Here is a 21,597-nt window from a genome sequence, read left to right as displayed (position 1 = left end):
AAAAAAAAAAATCTTAAGGCCGTTATTTCAGCCTTGGTCATCTTATCAAAAGACAGGATAACATGATTAAAGCACAATTTTGTAATGGTTGTTAAATATCTATTATATTCGACGAATTAGTTTTACCACAGATAACGTAATACTAGGTCTTACTCAGAAATAATGAAATAAAGAAAGCAAATACATAGTTTAACGTTTTTGCTATAAGATATTTTATGAGATTACAATATATACCTACATTTACATAATAATAATAAGTTTTTCTAAAGCAATCCAAAATTTAGGTAATTGTTTATAAATACCAGTAATTATAATAATTTCATATTATTCAATTATAAGTTAAGTTACATATTATTTTGAATATGATAATCGAATTGATTTCGATAATATTTTATCAAAAATTGTAGGTGCATATTTTGTACATTTGTTTTTAAATAGAAAAGTGGTAATAAGATAATAAGAAAAAGTGGTGTAATATCTATTTTTTTGCTTCCATGTCATCAACTCATGCAGATATTGAATATTTATAGATTATCTTTGCTTTGGTGCATCTCGACTAAAAAAACGCTCAATAACTTGTTTTTAAAAAATATTTCGATATTTTATTCTCAATATTTTTTATTAAAAAATATAATGAAGATGACGTTCAGACTTACAAGCGTAGGTTAATTTTAAAATAAACAATATCGCATTTTAAATAATTTAATTAAACAACGTTCCAAAAATCAGGTTCCACCGAGATTTGAACTCGGATCGCTGGATTCAAAGTCCAGAGTGCTAACCATTACACCATGGAACCGATGAAAGACTTTTGTAAAGTTTTTATATCATTAAAAACTGTATTATTTTATTTCATGTTTGAAACTGGTTTTAGCTTTTAGTATGCTCATTAGATAAAAGAGTCCTTATGCAGTTTAAATAAATACACAACCAACACTAATTTCATAAAATCGTAAATTTATATGTTTTCCAAACGGATTGTAATGTTGTTTTTGTATCAATCTCTTTTCTTCCAAATTTCCCGATTCGTACTTTGATTTTTTCGTCAGAAAGTCTATCTAGATACCAAGTTTTTTTTTTAAATAAAAATGGTGCTAAATACAATTTAGCGAGAAAAGAAAATAAAATTTATCGTATCTATTATATAATATTGGAATTCGGAGCACACTCGATATAAGCAACCAAAAACACGATTTTCATTTTAATATAAGTATATTATATACTATTAAAAATGAAATTACATTACTTGTTATTTAAAAAAGATGAATTACCAAACTACTAATCCAGTTCCAGTTTCCATATGTGTTATTGACCTCATTGAGGTCACGACTACAATTCTTAACAATCCTTCCATGAGAATAGAATCTTAATCAATGTTAGTTACTTGGTGCTAAATATTCAATGTTTTAATTATTAAGTTTTATTTTTTCCGGTACTACAAAGAACGATAACACGTCTCAATTTGAAACAACCGATACGCAAAATTTTTGAATAAGCAGTGTTTTTAGCTTTTGTCGGCGATTTTTGTAAAAGAGAAAGCCCATGAAGTTTATACATAAACCAGCATTGGGAAGGAGATCTGAATGTAGAAATAGAAAAACAGTATTTTTGAAATACCACTATTAATTATTGATACAATATATCACTACATAGTATAAAACAAAGTCGCTTTCCGCCATTAGATTAGATCTTTAAAGTTAGGCAACAGATTTGATTTTTTTGTTAATTAATAGTGTTTCAAGAGTCAAATTTATATGTATAAGAACACATGAAAAAAGAGGGGCTTAATTCCGAATTTAACGTGCGCGAATCCGCAGGCAAATGCTGATCCCCGATAAAGCAAGATAGCGTATAATTCTATTTTCCGTTAACAGGGAAAAAATCTCTTCCCTACTTCTTTCAGGCGACAAGATGATGAGAAGTTTGTGGAATTTTGTTTCCATAAAAACACTCTCAGTAGCAAAGGTATGTAAGCAACGTAGATCTATATATAGATAGTTTATAAGACCGACTAAATAAATAAACTGTATTAGAACTATCACATAGAATAGACTAGGTATCATTATACCCAACCTTTAATGATCAATCGTTTCCGTCGCCTCATCATCATCAGTCCTTGTATTCTCAATGCAGGACACAGGCCATAGCCTGAACCCTCATGGGAGGCCTGAACCCTCATGGATTATGATCCACCATACTGACCAAGTGCGAGTTGGCAGATGTCACAAGTCGTCGAAGTTTTAATTCTCGGACATGCCGCTTTCCTCACGATGTTTTCCATCACCGTTTCGAGCAGTCGTCTCAAACAAAATCCTTCTAATATTATTAATGCAAAAGTTTGTAAGGATGTGTATGTGTTTGTTGCTCTTTCACGCAAAAACTACTGAACCTATTGCAATGAAATATGGTACGTAGACAGCTGACCAAGAATAACATACAGGCAACTTTTTATACCGATATTCCTACGAGATACGGACTTACGCGGGGCGCAGCTAGTTATATATAAACCTACCCCTGCCCCACAGAGGTCTGCACAATTCTAACTATCCAATAAGAGGCTCGCATATATCGAAACATCAAATTCCATGGCAATACCCGTTATGGCCGTCGTTAAGTAAGATATAAAAGGAAATTTACATGTGTATTAAACTTTCCATGTCGCGTGCATGCCGTACGACACACGTGGGTGTCGTCAATGTATAGATAATTATCGAACGGTTAACGTGTTATACGGATCGTGTCGTGTCTGTGTCCTCACGTTAAGAGTGCGACACGATATCGGTAAGATCATTGTGGCTTTTATGTATTTAGGTATGGGGATTAATACTATATTAAGTGAAGTCCCATGTCCCCTAGTGGGGTATAGGGCAGATGATGTACATCTGTTTCACTGATCGATTTTCTTTACGGACAAGTAGGTGATCAGTGTTCTGTGTCCTGCCAGACCGAGACATATTTTTTTTGTGCGTCCCCATCGGGAATTGAACCCAGGACCTCTAGGTTCTACGTTCATGCGTTTACCACTGTACCAAGGAGGCGGCCCATTATTATTACTATGGTTGATTGACAATAAGATTATTTTACTTTAATTGATTCTTTCTATTATTTATCTTTCCTTAATCCTTGATCATTGTTAACTCTATAACTCTATTTGAGTATGTATGGAATAACTCTATGAGAGACTAGAGAGAGAGACTGACTAAAGAGATAAGAAGTGACATAAAAGTTTTATTATATTGAATCATTTTTTTATGTAGATGACTTTTCCCATTAGTGAGTAGGAACAGATTTTAGAGGGTTCCGTACCCATAGATAAATCGGGACCCTATTGCTGAGATTTCACAGTGTGTTTGCCCGTCCGTCTTTACCTCAGGAACCGTGATATAAGACAGTTGATAACAATCAGAGATGATGTACTTTTGTCGCCGCTACAACAACAAGTACTTAAAAAATCTAGGTAAAGCAACGGTTGGATCTCTTATAGATTAGATGGTAATAGTTGTTATTCATCTTATTTGGACAGAAGGAACGCTTAATCACACAGTTCCGACTCAAAAACTCATAAAACACAAATGAATATTTTTCAAATAATCTACGTATCTCATTAAAAAAATACCATAATATCGGAACATATAAATGCCTGATGGTTAGGCGCAGACTAAGATCGTAAAGTCAACGTTTACGCGATAGCCCATACAGTTTTGTGGTTGTTTGCATAATTCCTTGGGATGCAGGCCTACCTTTATTACCTAGACATGGTTACTGGCGTGGAATTATATTATCTATGACATGGTCGAATCGCCACCTTAGTTTCCAAGTTTGTCTATTCTCTATGTGAACTATGTCTTTATGATACATGATTGGTACAGTGTTTCGAGAAATACAAAAAAACAGAGCTGTTTTCACATTTATACTTTTAGTACAGCCGGTTGTCCCGACCTGCCCACGTTTAAAACTGAATAAAATATGGCCATTGCCACTATGTGAAGATGCACCTTTCCAATGGCGAAGAAATTTTTGAAGTCGGTTCACAAGTTATTAATGAAAAACATTAAAAACATGCTTTCTATAATCCAATTAAGATTATAACAGTATGCTTTGGTTGGAAAACCTAACCTAACCAACCAACTAAAGAGGCGGTCATCGTATAATGTCACATAATACATATTGGCAAACATATAAAACCGTTATGTGGCCTATAACAATGATCAAAAGGGTATAAACTATGTCCCTACATATTATTAACTAGCTGTAACCTGCGTCGTCACTCGCGTTGTACCCGGGTAAAACAGTAACTTATATGCTAATCCAGGTAATATTCTATCTCTGTACCTAATTTCATGCAGTTAGGATAAGCTCTTTTTGTACATACATCTATCGATAATATCATCTATAGATAGGTATCCATACTTATAAACTTTCACGATTATAATACAAGTAGTACTTGAATCAATACGACTCGCATAATTTTCCATTCTATTAAATAATACGCCAATATTTGAACAAACTGCGCCGATACGAAAATAATCTCGTTAATAACGCACAATGACCGTTCACAAATAAAAATTCACTAAAAGGCTAAGCACAGTTGTTTTTGAACAAGATACTGTTCTTTAGGATGGAACGTCGTATATATTACACAACACAAAGTTAAAATTAATCTAATTTTTCAGGCAATAAGGTCCAAAACGCAATGGAAACGAACACGTTTTAAGTTCGGACGCTCTTTTCAATTACATTGCATTCACAGATTATAACTTATCTAATATAAGCTCTATGTGGTAAATCATAGAGTCCGTTTTAGTTTAGATTATATGCCGCATAAACTGAAGGTGTACGCCAGGGGTGCGTAAAGCCGTAGGCCTATTTGTGTCGGTTTCACACTTACAACAATAGTGTCATGATTCGTGATCCCGGATTATCCCGGTACAAGCCCGGGATTAGGCCGCGTTGCGGGAAACAAATGTGGGGATAACAAGTGACGAAACAAGTGCTCGGAGTCGCGTCATTAATTTGAATTTCGAATTCGGAAATTTAAATTGCGCGACGTCCAATTTGGCTGTATGAAAAAGCGCCCTTAGCCTCTGTTACGAAATTAAAAACCTTACGGATCGTTTTGGACACTTTTCTAACTAATAATTATTATATGTATATATATGCATACAATTAAACAGCAAACTCTAACTCAAACTCAAACAATTATTTATTCCATTAGACTTCTTATAGAAGCACTTTTGGATCGCATACAGAGAGGAGCCAGCACGAAACTCTGTAGCTGCTCTTTAAGAACTTAAATTTTTCCCATTTTAATTCAACATGTGTAATATATACATAAAATAGATGCCAAAGAACTGCGCTGCGGTTCTTAAGCGACAACATTCCATGGATTTTCATCTTCCATAAAGGCATTAATATCGGTCTTGAAACTTTAATTGTTTGATACCTGTTTGTACTGCTATCGTGATTTGATTAATGCTATTAGTGGGCTCTCTGAACTAATACATTTTTAATATAGTTATTGAATTTAGCACTTTAATAAACTGTGTCAGTACATTGAAGATATTAAAAAAATAATAATGGAAGGGGGTTTAAAAACAGTAATAGAACACGAATCTAACAGAAAATATACAAAGCATTTAAAAAAACGTGAATAGCTCTCCTACACCAACACAAGGTCCATAAATTCAAAATCAAAAATAGAACTCACCCGAAAAACTGGCCGGTGACACCGTATTCGAATCAAACGTTCCAAATTCAAATATAGCCGGGCCGACCCAACCGTGGATTTGGGGCGTGCATTCCTGAACGACGCGACGACTGCTCGCTGTTATATTATGTCCGTGATTTATTGCATTGAATTCTCTTCGGTAATTAGTGCGTGCCTGCCCTGCCAACTGGGAAATGTACTAAATTGGTAATTTAATTTGACGTCGAGCTAAACATTGCGATTCATAATGGCTTGGCGCACCCGACGTTGTTGGGGTTAGTTGCAGAAGAATAAGAGCTATGCATGCATGAAGAGATTTCAGTTGACGTATTTAACTGATGTGTATGTGAAGGAGTTGTTGATAGATTACAAGCTAAGTGAAAAAATACATAATTCCATTTCATCCGAACTGGGATTCCAATAAAGCAATAAATTTTCACACTATGTATTGCTTTTGGTCTGATTGCTGGTTGCAGGTTTAGTAAATAAAAAATAGTGCGAAAAATAAATACTGCATTGCATGACAAAAATACCTTAAACAGATCCACTATACAAATAAATATATATGTATATATGTACTAATCGTTGCTGTATACAAAATATACTCATATCTCCATGCCATTGTTATCACGATATAATGGCACTGGATTAGCTACCTCCAATTCAAAGCCGACACACAACTATTAATATTAGACCCCAACAAATGGGTTGCATAGAACAATTTCTCAAATTAATAAACCGACACTCTCACCCACGGATTACCGGAGATTGGGTTTAATCGGACCGGGAGCGTCCCATTAATAACGTCCCGTTAATTTAGACTCCTAGTTCCGACTATATTTCAAATATAGAACGGGGATTAAACAGCGCTTTCGGTTAGCGGCTGTCGCTCGATTAATGTGCGGTTACGCTTCTCTGTGGCAACGTTTAAGATCTGTTTAGTGACAGTGAGGGCGATGTTTATTAGTGAAATTATAAGATGTCATGAAAAAAAAATGAACCTTAACTATACTTTGCAAACGTAAAATATTCGAATTTACTGTAGATTTCTTTTTCGATTTTATTTTGCTTATCGTTCTGAATCTGAACATGTTTTTTTTTTTGACAGTCTGTAGAATTCATGTATTAATTCATTCTGTATTTAAATTCCGTTAACAATTTTTCTTCTGATCCAGATTTTTTTTTAAATTAAGTATCGAAACTAATGTTATAATGAGGAAACATTTCTGATTTTGTATGTATGTTTGCAATGCGATCACACAAAAACTGCTAGAGCGATGTAAAAATTCTTTCACCATTAAAAAACAGTATTTTCACTGAGTGACACTGCTATACATACGACGGGCGAAGTCAGGGTGAACAAGTAGTTTGCTTGTAGCTAGTTTCTTATCTAGAGCTAATTGAAGGGTTTGAAACTACAATATCTGTCAGGCTGAAGTATTAGCTTACTGAACATCAATATTGTAGTCTCAAAAAAATCCGTCTAGAACGAGGAAGCTGTAATATGATTGCGCTCAGGTGTGTACATTTTGAGTGTATTGCGGATAGAGTTTCAGCGCTAAAATGCTGCTGGGACTTTACTGAAAATCATACGAAATTTGTAAACACATCAGTTGATCCGTTTCAGAACGTAGTACTGCTAATTAACACATACAATGTAGAAAAAAAAACAAAACTGAGCTTTAAACAAAGAAATAAATTAAATATAACCCTCTCAATATTGCAACGGCGTAAGGTCTTTTTCAAACCCTACGCCTCTACAAATGGATTGTCGATTTTAAATAGCAAAGGATAAATATATCTCATAGTCCACTAAATCAAATACCTATCATATTAAATAGCTCTATACCTCGAATTATTCCTCCACAATAAATACTAAATACCTGTAAATTAATAAGCTAGGAAGTATAAACATAGACAATGACCTATAAAGCCTTCATATGAGTGCCTGTGTTTCATTGATATTAAAATCTTTTTATTTCTAAAGCTTTTGCCCGCGTTCCTTCGGAGTAGTGTAATAGATGTTATTATACATAAAGAACTTCCTCTTGCATCACTCTATTTATAAAAAAAACCCATCAAAATCCGTTGGGTACGTTTAAAGATTTAAATATAAGTATATAGGGACAGAGAGAGCGACATTGTTTTATACTATGTAGTGATATCGTAGTTGTGTGTAGTATAATTTGGAATTCATTCAAGTATGCAACCTTTTTTATGTCATAGCGCGCAACTAAGCTGCTGGTTCGCCCGATGGTAAGCGATCACAACCACCTGAACTGCGAATATTCGCAGACCTCATTGAACATTTGCAGTTCGGTTCACCAATGCGCTGTCCGCTTTTAAGCGGTAAGGAATAAGGAAAGGATTGACGACTGAAAAAAGAACATTAAAAGAGGGAATAGATTAGGAATCCCCATTAGATGTTTTAGTTGTTTAATTAATATGCATGTTGTGTTTACCTTTTAAAGGTGTGCATTTAGCTCTTAATTTTTTTTATGATTACTTGATATAATTTCTTTAACGTAATACCTGTTGGTGAACCTAAAATAAATAAAATAAAATAAAAAAATCCCCCAAAAAGCCTTGGATAGCAACATCGAAGCAACATTTTACCGTGCCCGATCAGCATATCGCATGGTATAAATCATTATGTCGCGACGTATTGGATTAAGATTTCCACGCCGGGCTTCATCTCGCGGAGTGACTCGATATTGACGCGGAATTTCCCGGGAGATGTGTGTAGTTGTGCGTGTGGGAAATATCCTTTACGTTTGCCGCTTTCGAGAGCTAATATGAAGGATAGATGACGATCAATCAGCGCCATCTCGTGTGCGCGACCGAATGTTCTGGTGCACGGTAATGTATTTTTGTTTGTTTGTTTGTAATGGTTTTAGGAAGATGTTCGGCGTTAACGGATTTGGTAGAAAACACATTTTAAATACCATCGATGTAAAAAATTGTTGTTAGAAATAACATACATCGTAACATAACATTTTTACTCAAATTATAAACGCGTTAGTAACTGTATATCTGTCTCACCTAAGCCAGGCTACTACTATACCGATTTACATGAAATTTGGTACAGAGATAGTTTGAGGCAAAGGACAATTTTCATCCCAAAAATCCTCTTTGATCGGTGGAACAAAGCGGGAAAAACCTTGGACTCTACTTTTATCCCCTGAGTGCGCGGAAAAAGCCGCGGTCGGAAAGCCAGTTTTTAATAAATAAATATAATTCAAAATGGTTACCAAGATGTACTAGCTATTTATTAATAAAGAAAAAATTATAATAATAAAAGATTTACATAATTATTATACAATGGACAACCCAAAAATGCCCCAAACAAAGGAATTATCAATATCTGTCTCCGTATGCACACAAATAAGAAGTATATAAAAGAAAACAAAAGTACAGGTTCCACCGAGATTTGAACTCGGATCGCTGGATTCAGAGTCCAGAGTGCTAACCATTACACCATGGAACCGTTGATGCCTTCTCTAAATTTTGTGTGCGTTAACTATTAGAATTTTTTACTATTTTTCTCACTGCGAAAGAGATGGTATGCTTTTCTTTTTATGGGTGTATTTATTTAACACGCCTAAGTAGACTGAGCCTTCTCGTATTTTTATGTTAGTGGTATCAAATGAAAGATAGTAATAAAAAGAGACCATTCGGATAAACCAAAAATTAAATAGTCCCCTCCTGCTGTATCACAGAGTATAATTGCTTGACTAATTTATTATATAACGTATTCTACAATATACACGCATTATTTTTATCTTGTTTTTGTCGTAAATTTTTTTGTTTTTATACTTGGTTTATTTACATTTTATTTTCATTTGGTTTTACGTGTCAAACGAAAAACTCATGTATGTACAAGCAATTAAAACCATTCGCCGCAATCAGAATTATTTCTAGTTAGATATAGTATTATGTTATCTATGCTTAGATCATTTTTTATCCGTCGTGGACAATTTTTACATTCCAAGGTGCTTCCCCTTTAAAACAAGTCAATCTGAGAACAAGACGTATTATCATAGTATTATGTTATCTGTATTATTATTATCCATTTTTTGTACTGTTTTAAGTGAATTATGTGTATGTTTTCCTTTACATAAGATTTTAAATGTTATTTTATTTAAGACAATATTTTAAATTCTAAAAATAATTAATTTTCATTGGTACCGTGATAATGAGTACTTTACTATGTAATATAATTATTTATTAGTGTCTGACTTATCCTTAAAATCTATCTATCCTTATTATTAAAAAAATTAACCGATATTCCGAAAAGAAGAAGGTTCCTTCTCACTTCGTCTGGTTTTTATCGGCTATGTAACTCGACATGCGTGATTTACTTTTGTGTTTGATAAGAAATTACTGTCGTTTAGTCCCATTGTAGATACTGAAGTGGAACCTTCTCCCAGGAAAATCAGTGACCTTTTTCTTATAAAATATCAATTCTCACAGCTCTAATTTTAAAGTACCTTACGAAAAACTATGTAAAACACACAAGACGTGTCCAATTAATATCCAAAGCGAAGTGGTTGAAATACAAACAACAGAAAACAAAACAGAAGCCAACAACGATTCGTTCATCCATCGCCGTGGACAATATTGGACGGGAGACAGATGGTGGGACAAGTTGACGATAAAATATTCACACCACGAACCTTGTACTTGAGCGAACAATCAGTCACTGTGGATAGAGCGATTTAATAAGGCTGCCGCGGTGCGAAAGCACAATTTGAATAGCGAATGAATTATGTAGGGCTAGTGCACTTTTACATGGGATAGGCGAGATGATAAAACATCTTCCGGTGTTTTATTATCTTGCTATTGGAGAACATGGTATTCTCCACAACCTGTCAATTCAATTCAATATCTTATATCTTTAAACGAGCAATTCTTGTATATATATACATATAATTGGAATCTCGGAACCGGCTCCAACGATTTTCATGAAATTTAGTATATAGGGGGTTTCGGGGACGATAAATCGATCTAGCTAGGAATCTTTTTTAGAAAATGTCATATTCGTGTTTTATTCGTGTTTTATCGACTTAAAATTACTTTTTTTAACAAATAGGAGGCGTTTGAGTAGTCCCAATTTATTACGACTCTTCCTGACATTTATTGGCGAATAATAATACTATTTTTTGGCGAATAATTAAAGTTAAAACAAAAAATACCGAGCTAAACTCGGTCATCCAGGTACTATTAATTTATGGCAGTACTACGTTGCCATAATTTTACCAATATCCTGTAGTGAATAGGTTTGTCCACGTCCAAAGAGATTTTGGTGATGGATAACATATATATTGTGCTTGTTTTCTGATTGTTTTAGATGCCATCTGCGCTTGATTTGAAGCTGTTTGGGCTAAATTTATTGAAATGAGTTGTGGGTGGTAATTTTAACCAACATTCCGAAAAATAAGGAGGTTCTAAATCACACTTCACACTAAAACGTTCTAAATGTGCATGTTTGTTTGCTTGGATATTTTTCCGTCAATCGCACTGAAACTATAGAAGGGATTTTGATAAAATTTGATATACAGACAGGGTGTGAGCTGTCTTGGGTGATAGGTTATTTTTATCCCTACTACTTAATATCTTGTGGGTTCTTAACCGAATGGCGTGGTTCTTCTTGTGTTTGATTAGAAATTATAGTCATTTAATCCAATTTTAGAGTCTGAAGTGCTACCTCCGCCCCAGTGACGTCGGCGACGTGTTTTGTAGAAAACAATTATATTATCACAACTTGCGTCTCTTACTATATTTATATAATTCCTCATTAAACAACAACAGTCATGTCTGACGCTTCATTGCAGTCAGTTTAAAATACTATTTATTCTCCCACTTATATCCATTAAAAACCCGGCGGCCCAGTTTGACAATTATTGCAAGGGGTGAAGTACAAATGATTTACAGACATGCCTCTGGAATGATGTACAGTCTTCTAAATTTGTTTTTTTTTTTTTTTCTTTTTTGTCTTAAAACAAACTGTTTAACGGCCATCGTTTAAACTGTAAAACAAACTCTTTGCCTATCGATCATATAATCACATGTTAGATATAAATAAAGAACAATAAATTATAACATAAGGCTCAGAATGCTATGTAGAAAAATAATTTAATGAGTATGATTAAATAAAACGATCAGTGGTGGCTCAGTGGTGAGGACCTCAGACTTCAAAATCGATAAGTCGGGGTTCAGACCAGGAAATAAACATCAAGCAAATAAACATCACCACTGCTCGAAACGGTGAAGGATACCATCGTGAGGTAACCGGCATGTCTGAGTATAAAAAATTCGACGACAAGTGACATCTGCCAACCCGCACTTGGCAAGCGTGGTAGATTATGGCCGAAACCCTCATAGGAGGCCTGTGTCCCAGCAGTGGGAACATATATGGGCTAACAATGATGATGATGATGATGATGATGAAATAAAACGAATACTCTCCTGGTTTATTGAAGAGAGTATTTGAATTTGAACTACAATGGCTGCGTTGTACGATGCGTTGAGAACATCCATGAACATGTATTTCACAGTAGAAAACACTTGTACATTGATAGAATGCTGAATAATAACGAATTTAAACTACTTATATAATTAATTAACAAATTTTACATATTTAAAAAGTTCATTACTATCAGCTGACGTTAGCTCAGCTGTTGACACCTGTCAGAATTCAATGCAATGGGAATGCTAAAATTATGTTATCTGTGGCACAGATAACATATTACTATACTAGTCTGTGGTAATATTTATCTCTCTACCACAAGATTGACATTTAAACCCGCATTCAACCCGACTCCTGTCCATGCTGAAATTCCCAGTTCAGATATGGGCAAAAACAATATTTTATGCCAATCGCTAAGCGGCCCACCTCAAATGTATGCCTGTAGATGTGACTTCGCGTAAAGCCATACATGATATACGGTTTGAAGATAGAACTGAGGATTTATTTTAACTTAGGATAATATATTTCAGCTTACATAGCTTTTCGTTTACGTAGACACATGTATGTATGTTTGTATGTACATGTATGTATGTTTTGAATACCTACCTAAAGTATGTACATAATATTATAATATTTTGTGATAGTTTAACAGGTATCCGAACATGTCGTGTGTTAATATCTTACTATTAACCTAATATTGTAGCACTTATAATTCTTGACTCAGTATAATAAATTTCAAATTGAAATCGGTTCAAATTTAATTGCGAATACAAGGAATCATATTTCTATTATTAAACCAAATAATTAATAATTTTAGTTTAATATTTAATCCCCATATCAATCTTCAGACAGTAACCCCACATTCACGCCAAAATATTTCAAAGCATCACATTAAATATTGACAAAATAAAAATGTAGAAGACATTCGGACGTGAGCGTTATGTCGACGTCGAATAACCGCTGGAGGACCGTTCCATTTTCAAACGGTTTCCCGCCAATAAATATATTATCGAGTTACAATACGCGGGGGAGTTGCCAGTTAGAAAAAAAACTATTTTGATATGTTGACTTCCTAACTTTTTGGTTTTATTCATTTTATAAACTATCCGATAGTTAGATAATATTTATTTATAATATGGTTTTTCTTTTTTTTATAACTTTGATTGGTCATAAAAATAATGCGCCGCCCAGTGTAGGGAATGCAAAACCAATATGAAATAAAATTGAAAGTAATATATACATCATTTTTTCTGACTTTACGAACTTTCGTTTAATAGAAATAAGTGCAGTCTGGAATACCAGATTATCACGTATTGAAATTATTACAGTATAGTGATATTTTTATGTAATTACTATTACTTAGTAATTCTTGGAGACATGTTTTAAGACCTTCCTCAGCTTCCTAACTTGAATTTTTTTACGTCGTTTATTCCTTATACAGGATCAAAGAATCATAAAAAAAAATAATGAACGGCCCTATACTATTATGGCAGCGATTTACTATTTAGATACAACAATTTTGAATTCTATAATCATAATTTATGTGTATGAACAGATTAAGCTGAATCAACATATCCTAAATTTCGACAGATTGTTTCATGGTTCCATGGTGTAATGGTTAGCACTCTGGACTCTGAATCCAGCGATCCGAGTTCAAATCTCGGTGGAACCTGTACTTTTGTTTTCTCCATTTTAAATAAAGGTATAAATTTTTTTTATATTATTCGTTTAATTATTATTTTCATATTTCACATTAAGTTAAATTTTTACTATTTTAATTTTTTCTCAATTATTAAAAAAAATTCGTTTAACGAATAATTAAAAATGTTCAATGAACCGGATATAACATGTAATTAATTAAAATGTTAATTGTATGGCACAGATTAACATATTGTTATCTACACAATATTATAAGAGGAAACTTTTAAATTTTAGTATTTGCAACGTTTACACGCAAAAAACAACTGGACCGATTTCAAAAATTCTTCACATCACTGAGTGTCATAGACTATACATGTAGCACGAGCGAAGCCGGGGCGAACAGTTACTGAAATATAATATATTTGAGTAAATATATTATAAAAGGTAGAAAAAAATACCACCTAACCACCCTTCTGCAATCCATAATCATTCCCAGAACGGCGTCATAACTGTCCCAAATACCATCAAAGTATTGCGTAAAATTAATTAATTACCGCCGGCGCGACAAAACTAGTTTCCTAGATTTCACTGAACAAAAAGCTCTAAATACCTAGCGTCCATTAATATTGTAACTAAACACCGAAACGTAATGCCGCGCCTGCGGCATCAACTGATTAATTTAATTAAAAAAAGTAACTCTTTCGTTAGCATCGCCCGGGGACCGCGTGGCGTGTTTACGGGTTGGAAAAATCTATGTGAGCCGAACTGAACGTATTAAAACATAGTTTAAACCACAGATAACATGATACACTACTGTTTAAACAGTGTTTAATTAAATTTAGAAGAGTTGTATCGAAATTAGTTAAAGCGCCATCTAGCGTGACGCGTGTAAAACGAGATCAAGCTTGTGGGTGTGGCACTGGGAGATAATTTTATAATGAGTCCCGAGATGGTATGGCGCTATCCTCATTCATTATCAAAGTTTATGACGTTTTTAATTATCGCTTAACATTGCATTTTTTTCAAACTCATTGCACGCTATATTGAAACTCAAAATTAACTCATCATTTAAGAAAATAAGACAAGTAATTTTCTTTTATTAAATTACTATCATGAATCTTATAGAAAAGGATATTTTGTCACAGATATTAAAGTAATATACTTGTAATTTATTTCAAACATCTTTATTTAAATCGCTCATAAAATCATTAGAATTCCAATAACCATCTGATCAAATATTCTATTCGGATCGCACACGCTTCGCTTACTTACTACTCGCCAAATCTCACAAATCAAGCAAAAACCACGTTAGGTACAGTTACTTTATAAAACAACCCATTAACCGGCTACCATGCCAACCAGCCTAACCCTTCCTCGCTGATCCTTATCACCTGTACATCACGACCCAAAGTACATTAGTGAGTGAATTATTATTTCTGATTAATAAATTGTGTGTCCCTCAAGACCGGGCCGGTACCACGGTCGCGTCAATTATGAAATTTGATGCGTTTTCATTAAATTTTACGGGGCCCCAGAGGCCGGAGCCTTACTGGGTTAAGGCTTGACACATTTAGGGTTAGTTTTTGGGCGGGGTTATTGGACGTAATGAAAATGATTATACTGCTTTTTTCTTTTATTGAAGTGAAACTTCTTTAGAATCGTTGTGATTTCAAACCTGATGCAACGGTAAAAACGACAGGTAAGAGACACAAATACAAAAATGTGTAGAATGAAGCCGGCAAAGAATGAGACAGAAATATTCATACTATTTTATATTTTACATATATTCATCTCATTCTTTTGTCGATTTACTGAAATTTCACTTCTATCGTGTGTGAATCGCACACACACCTTTTTTTTTTCTTTTTTAATAATGCGCATTTAAAATCTATGGTGGATTTATTGTATTGCATTATTATACTATAAGTACTATTACTAAATATACTGGCATTGCATACAAACCATAAACGATTATAAAAGGTGGGTGAGGTTAACTAGTAAAGAAATAAGACGCTTACCTTACATTGTCTATTTGTGTTCAATAAAAACGTTAATAATTCTTCTAAGGAAATACGTTCATTTTATTAATGAGAAAAAATATCACGTTGTCACAACATAGTACAAAACGCTGCGTATAAGTCGCTTTCTCCGTCCCTATGTCCATATTTATACCAAATCTTTAAAACTACGCAACGGACTTTCAGGTTTTTTTTTTCAATAGATAGTAATTAAAGATTTGTAATTCAAGAGTAAGGTTTATATGTATAATAACTTCTATTAAACTACACCGAGTTTAACGCGTGCGAAACTGCGGCAAAAGATCTTTAATTTATAAAATTGTGATGTTAAAACGACAATGTGTAACATTGTGAAAATATTTAATTGCTTACTTAATATCATTTGTTTTAAATTGAATAATAATAAGCACCAATTGTTCGTAATTTTGGGTAACAGTCTTCAAGGTTCCATGGTGTAATGGTTAGCACTCTGGACTTTGAATCCAGCGATCCGAGTTCAAATCTCGGTGGAACCTTTCTTTTTTTTTTTCTTTTTTTTCATTAAAAATAATGCTTAACTATAACTTCAGAAAATATATACACATTAAACTTTAATTAATTTTGTGTTGTTATTGAAAAACCTTTTTTTTGTTCAACATATTTATATATGTTCATAACTTTATATTGTTTAAAAATAAAAATACATATATTTAATGACTACTACCCAACTAACAAAAAGCAAATCAAATCAAATTAATACATCTATTTAATCTATTTCAGATATCCAGAGGCTCCCGTCTGATCTGCTTGGTATACCTACTATATTATCTCTAGCTGTGCTCTATAAAATCGTCTCAAAGTTAATTACGGTAAATGTTAAAACTATGTTATGATGATTCAAAAGTGCTATAAGAAGTCTTATTGAATGAATAGATGTTAGAATTAAATAAAGCAAAATATAGAAGTTGCCCCTAAATCTATATAAAATAATAACCTCCTTTATTCATAAAGACATCAATTTTAAACAGAATCGAGGTACAAAATGTGTGTGTGTGTGTGTGTGTGTAAGTGAAAGTAATTATTAGACCTGTATCACTACATAGTAGTAAGCAAAGTAGATCCCGCGTCTGTATGTATGTATGCTTAAATCTTTAAAACTACGCAACTACGGATTTTCATGGGGTGTTTTTTAATAGATTGAGTGATTCATGAGGAGGGTTTACATTATAACAACATCTATTAAACTACTCTGAATTATACGCGTGCGAAGCCGCAAGCATAAACTAGTACGATATATTCATAGAACCAGTTCTAGTGAACCACAATACAAAAACCTAGTTTTACTGGGTCGAGACTACGAGTACAATATTATAGTATATTGACACTATAAATTGTATCATCAAAATTAAAAATGCATTTTTTATATAAATTACTCAGTGGTTTAATATGAATCTATTTGAATAGTAATTTTATTTAATGAAGTCATTGACGGACATGAAAACTAAAAATATTAGTTTCTTGTTACTATTGGATAATTTAATTGTGCTTTGGTACTGATATTTGGCTAGGAACGTCATAATAAGTTGTTTGTTTAGAGAAATTTTATTTGTAAGAATTTACAATGCATATCCATGTATGTATAGGTAGTTTAATTTATTATTGTACTGTCGCATCCATCATAAGAACACTTGACCCAAATCGATGATAGTGTCACCAGGGTCTGCCCCGTCATCGACCTGAATTTATTTGTAGGACTTACTACCAATAACTTCAGATATTACGGTACATAGGTACGTATCGGAGGTACTTCCCCCTAAGTTCCGGTCATATGAGCTAATGACCTTAGCATTCAGGTAGCAGAACAATGTTTTTATAAATTATAGTGTTGTTGGAAATAATGACATTGGTCTATTATTACCTACTTCCTTCATTTTAGAATATTGTCTCAATAACTAATATATCGTACAAAACAACACAAACATAAAATAAAATATCAATCCAGCTCACTTTTCAACCGACTTCAAAAAAGTCCACAATTCGACTAATTCTTTTTTGTATTTGTTACCTCAAAACTTTCGGCAGGGAGAACCGATTTTGATGATTCTCTTTATTGGAAAGCTGGTGCCTTTTGGTGGTCCCAGTTCAATTTACTCGTGAGAATTCGGACACGCCCACTATAACTTTACATTACCTATACTTACTTATGACATAGAGCTTTAACAAGAATAACAATATTATTCACTAGCTGTGCCCCGCGGTTTCACCCGCGTAAGTCCGTATCCCGTAGGAATATCGGAATAAAAAATTGCCTATATGTTATTCCAGTTATCCAGCTGTCTACGTACCAAATTTCATTGCAATTGGTTCAGTAGTTTTTACGTTAAAGAGTAACAAACATCCATACATCCATACTTACAAACTTTCGCATTTATAATATTAATAATAGGATAAGCTGGAGCCGCGGTTTCACTAGCTGGTACCCGCGTGAAGGTACACTATGTGCTGAACTAGATCAGATCCATAAAACCTAGACAGATCCGATCAGCGGGTTTTGCGTGAAAAAGTAACCATTCATACATTCTTACAAACTTTCACGTCTACGATTTAACATATAAGTGGGATTGTTCACAAGTTGTTTAGGGCATTGCTTCCTTGCATTTCATTCAGTAACCACTTCATCATGCGGACACTTGATTGACACCTCATCATTGGTGGACCTAATACATTTTAGAAGTTCCCTATTTTTTGTTGGTAGTAGTTTATGAAGAATGCGCTTTAATGTATTCGCGCCATCTTGTATTTTTACTACACAGAATGCGACTAATTCCTATTTATATAAAACAATTAATAATTATGCCCTCCCCGTGACCACGCTCGCTGTAAAGTGTTCGAAACGTCGGGTTAGTAATATAATGAATAAATCGCGTTTAAAATCCGTTAAAAAGTTTTTAATTTCTAAATTATGCCCTGTTTTTTTAATTTATAAGTAACAAAATGTCGATACGTTTACCGTTAAATAATAACTTAGGGATAAAATATATATAAACATTTTTTCATATATATCGTTCGGACCTGTTTTTTAATGTTTAAAATATCATAAAATATTAAATGCTCAAGTGTTGTTTTCCCCTTATTAGTTTTTTAAGAGTTTTTTTTTTCATTAAAAGGTGAAGCATAAGTCATGAGGCCATCTTAGTATAAAGCCTTGATTTAATTAAATCAGATTATTAAGTATTGGTACTCGATTAAATGAATATATTGTTCACTAGCTGTACCCGTGACTTCGTTCGCCTTTGTCAATAAATACTTAGATTGTCTTTCACCCCTCCCCCCTCAGACATCGTATCGATTTCCGGGATGAAAAGTAAATAGGAACCTTCCTCAGAGTTTGCATGATTCTCATTCGAGATACAGACAGACAGACAGACGAAAAATTCTTAAATTGCTTGTTATACTTTAGTAACGACAACAAAACGCCCCACGAAAAAAAAATCTAAATATCTTCAATATACAGAATTTGACACCGACCATTTTTATTATAGATATAGATAACATGGCCGTAGCGAGGGGCTCAAACCACCCCGAAACGTTAAGAATTGAATAACAGTTCGCTCTTTTAAAAGTACTCTTATAAAAAACAGTAACTCCACGGAAAAGTAAGATTTCAAGATATCAAAGTAGGTATTTGTTTATCGCTATTTACTCGTCTATGTAAAAAGGTTAAATACCCGATGACGTCACGTGTATTCAATAATAATTATTACCAGTAGATCCAACGCTCTTGCTGTTCTTTTATCATATCGAACATTTTATCTCAATAACATCTACTTCATATTATTAATTTATGCGGTTCTTTCCACACATCCAATCCTATCCTACTAATATTATAAATGCGAAAGTTTGTAAGGATGTGTGTTTGTTGCTCTTTCACGCAAAAACTACTGAACCGATTGCAATGAAATTTGGTACGTAGACAGCTGGACAACTGGAATAACATATAGGCCACTTTTTATCCCGATATTCCAACGGGATACGGACTTACGCGGGTGAAACCCCGGAGCGCAGCTAGTTTTAACTATAAATACCATGTTAGCTCTATGCTGCATTAGCATTACGCAGCACACATTTTTTTGGAAGCGCGCCATATCTATCGATTTCATAGAATTTGTATGATAACAGGGGACAAAAATACATTTGAAGATGTCAAACACTTCTGCAAAAAGATATAAAATCGGCACACTCAAGATAAAAAAGACACGCGTCAGAAAACGGTTCCTATCTTATCGGCATTTTACAATTTTCGTTAGTCCTTTTAAGGGTATGCGCTAGAATGCCATGTTCTCTTCTATGAGTAACCGCGATAAGAGAATGCTACTATATGGCTTTGTTATTAACAGGAAGTTATGATAGTTATATTTACGCAGAGATCACAGCTATCTTTCTTAGCGGTATGGTATAGCATAAACAGTATGTTAATACTTAATTTTCTCAATATAATGTGATACTGGTCTCAAACTAAGCGAGATTTGTAATATTGAATCTAGTATTTTCTTGTGTTTGATTTTACGCGAGTATCATACATTTAGAAATTAAAGACTTTTTAACATATTTTAAACGCGATTTATTCATTATATTATCAACCCGACGTTTCGAACACTTTACAGCGAGCGTGGTCACGGGAAGACTGAGTCTCAGTCTGTTCTGCATAAATCGCGTTTATAATCCGTTAAAAAGTCTTTAATTTCTAAATTTTGAATCTAGACAACTCATCTATAATAATATCATAGAGCTGAGGTTTGTTTGGTTGAACGCGCTAATCTACTAACGAACTACCGGCCCGTTTTGAATTGAGGAAAGTTATAGGCTATATATGTATCATGGGCGCAGTCGGGGCGGACCGCTAGTAAGCATATATTCTTAGTAGCTTCTAATATGTAGCTCCATAAAGATTCGATACATGCCATTTGAGGATCTATACATATCAACAGATGCATCATCTTTATCAAGCAATATTTGACCAAAACTTATTTCCACATAAGTATGTAAATTCTTTATGTAAGACTGATTTACGTTGTATTTTCAAACGACTTCAAAAAAGGAGGAGGCCAATTCGACTGTATTTTTTGTGTGTGCATTACATATCATAACTTTCTAATGGGAGAAACGATTTTTATGATTCTTTTTTATATATATATGCAGGCTAGTGCTCCCAGAACTAGATTCGATCATTTGAATTTGGTCTAGTTCTGAAAATCTGTAGACGGTATAGTTTTTTTGTTAAATCCTCTGTTTGATTTTGTGACCACGCTCGAAACACCGCGTCGGGATATAAAATATAATAAACTAGCTTCCCACATACGGCTTCGCCCGCCTCCGTATTGTTCTTACCTTTTCAACGCTCCCTGGACTATTCAGAATGCACTAAAACCATGATCATAAAAATCAGACCAGCCATTTCGAGTTTTAGCGAGACTTTTATAATATAAGAAGATTATTAAATTGCTTCTAAAATCCTTTGAAAAGTCCGTAATTTCTGTATGACAATAAATATGTGGACATTATATTTGAAGCTATGATGGTTACCTTTTCACTAGAAAACTGCTGAAAGGATTTCGATGATACTTGGCGATGACGTAGCTAATGAAGCGGAATAACACATTAGGTATAGAAAGACTTGCTTTTGACCGCGGGGTCGTGCGTAGATGAGGTTATATACCTAGTCTTGCCATAAATATTGTAATAAAGAAAAAAGAAAATTGTTAACTGCAAATAACATTTATTAC

The 21,597-nt window shown here is 33.7% G+C and overlaps 4 non-coding genes across 4 annotated transcripts; 2 read left to right on the top strand and 2 right to left on the bottom strand.

Moving 5' to 3' along the window:
* Nucleotides 1–727: 727 nt before the first annotated feature.
* On the bottom strand, nucleotides 728–799 carry Trnaq-uug. The gene has a single exon. It is a non-coding gene; the product is annotated as a tRNA-Gln (tRNA).
* An 8,323-nt stretch (nucleotides 800–9,122) lies between these two features.
* Trnaq-cug lies at nucleotides 9,123–9,194 on the bottom strand. Its single transcript has one exon. It is a non-coding gene; the product is annotated as a tRNA-Gln (tRNA).
* A 4,582-nt stretch (nucleotides 9,195–13,776) lies between these two features.
* Nucleotides 13,777–13,848, top strand: Trnaq-cug. Its single transcript has one exon. It is a non-coding gene; the product is annotated as a tRNA-Gln (tRNA).
* Nucleotides 13,849–16,278: 2,430 nt separating this feature from the next.
* On the top strand, nucleotides 16,279–16,350 carry Trnaq-uug. The gene has a single exon. It is a non-coding gene; the product is annotated as a tRNA-Gln (tRNA).
* Nucleotides 16,351–21,597: the final 5,247 nt, after the last annotated feature.

The sequence above is a fragment of the Zerene cesonia genome, chromosome 1 (genome assembly GCF_012273895.1).
Source record: "Zerene cesonia ecotype Mississippi chromosome 1, Zerene_cesonia_1.1, whole genome shotgun sequence".
NCBI classification, from domain to species: domain Eukaryota; kingdom Metazoa; phylum Arthropoda; class Insecta; order Lepidoptera; family Pieridae; genus Zerene; species Zerene cesonia.
The sequence above is the reverse complement of the archived record's forward strand: the minus strand, read 5'-3'. Positions and strand labels throughout refer to the sequence as shown.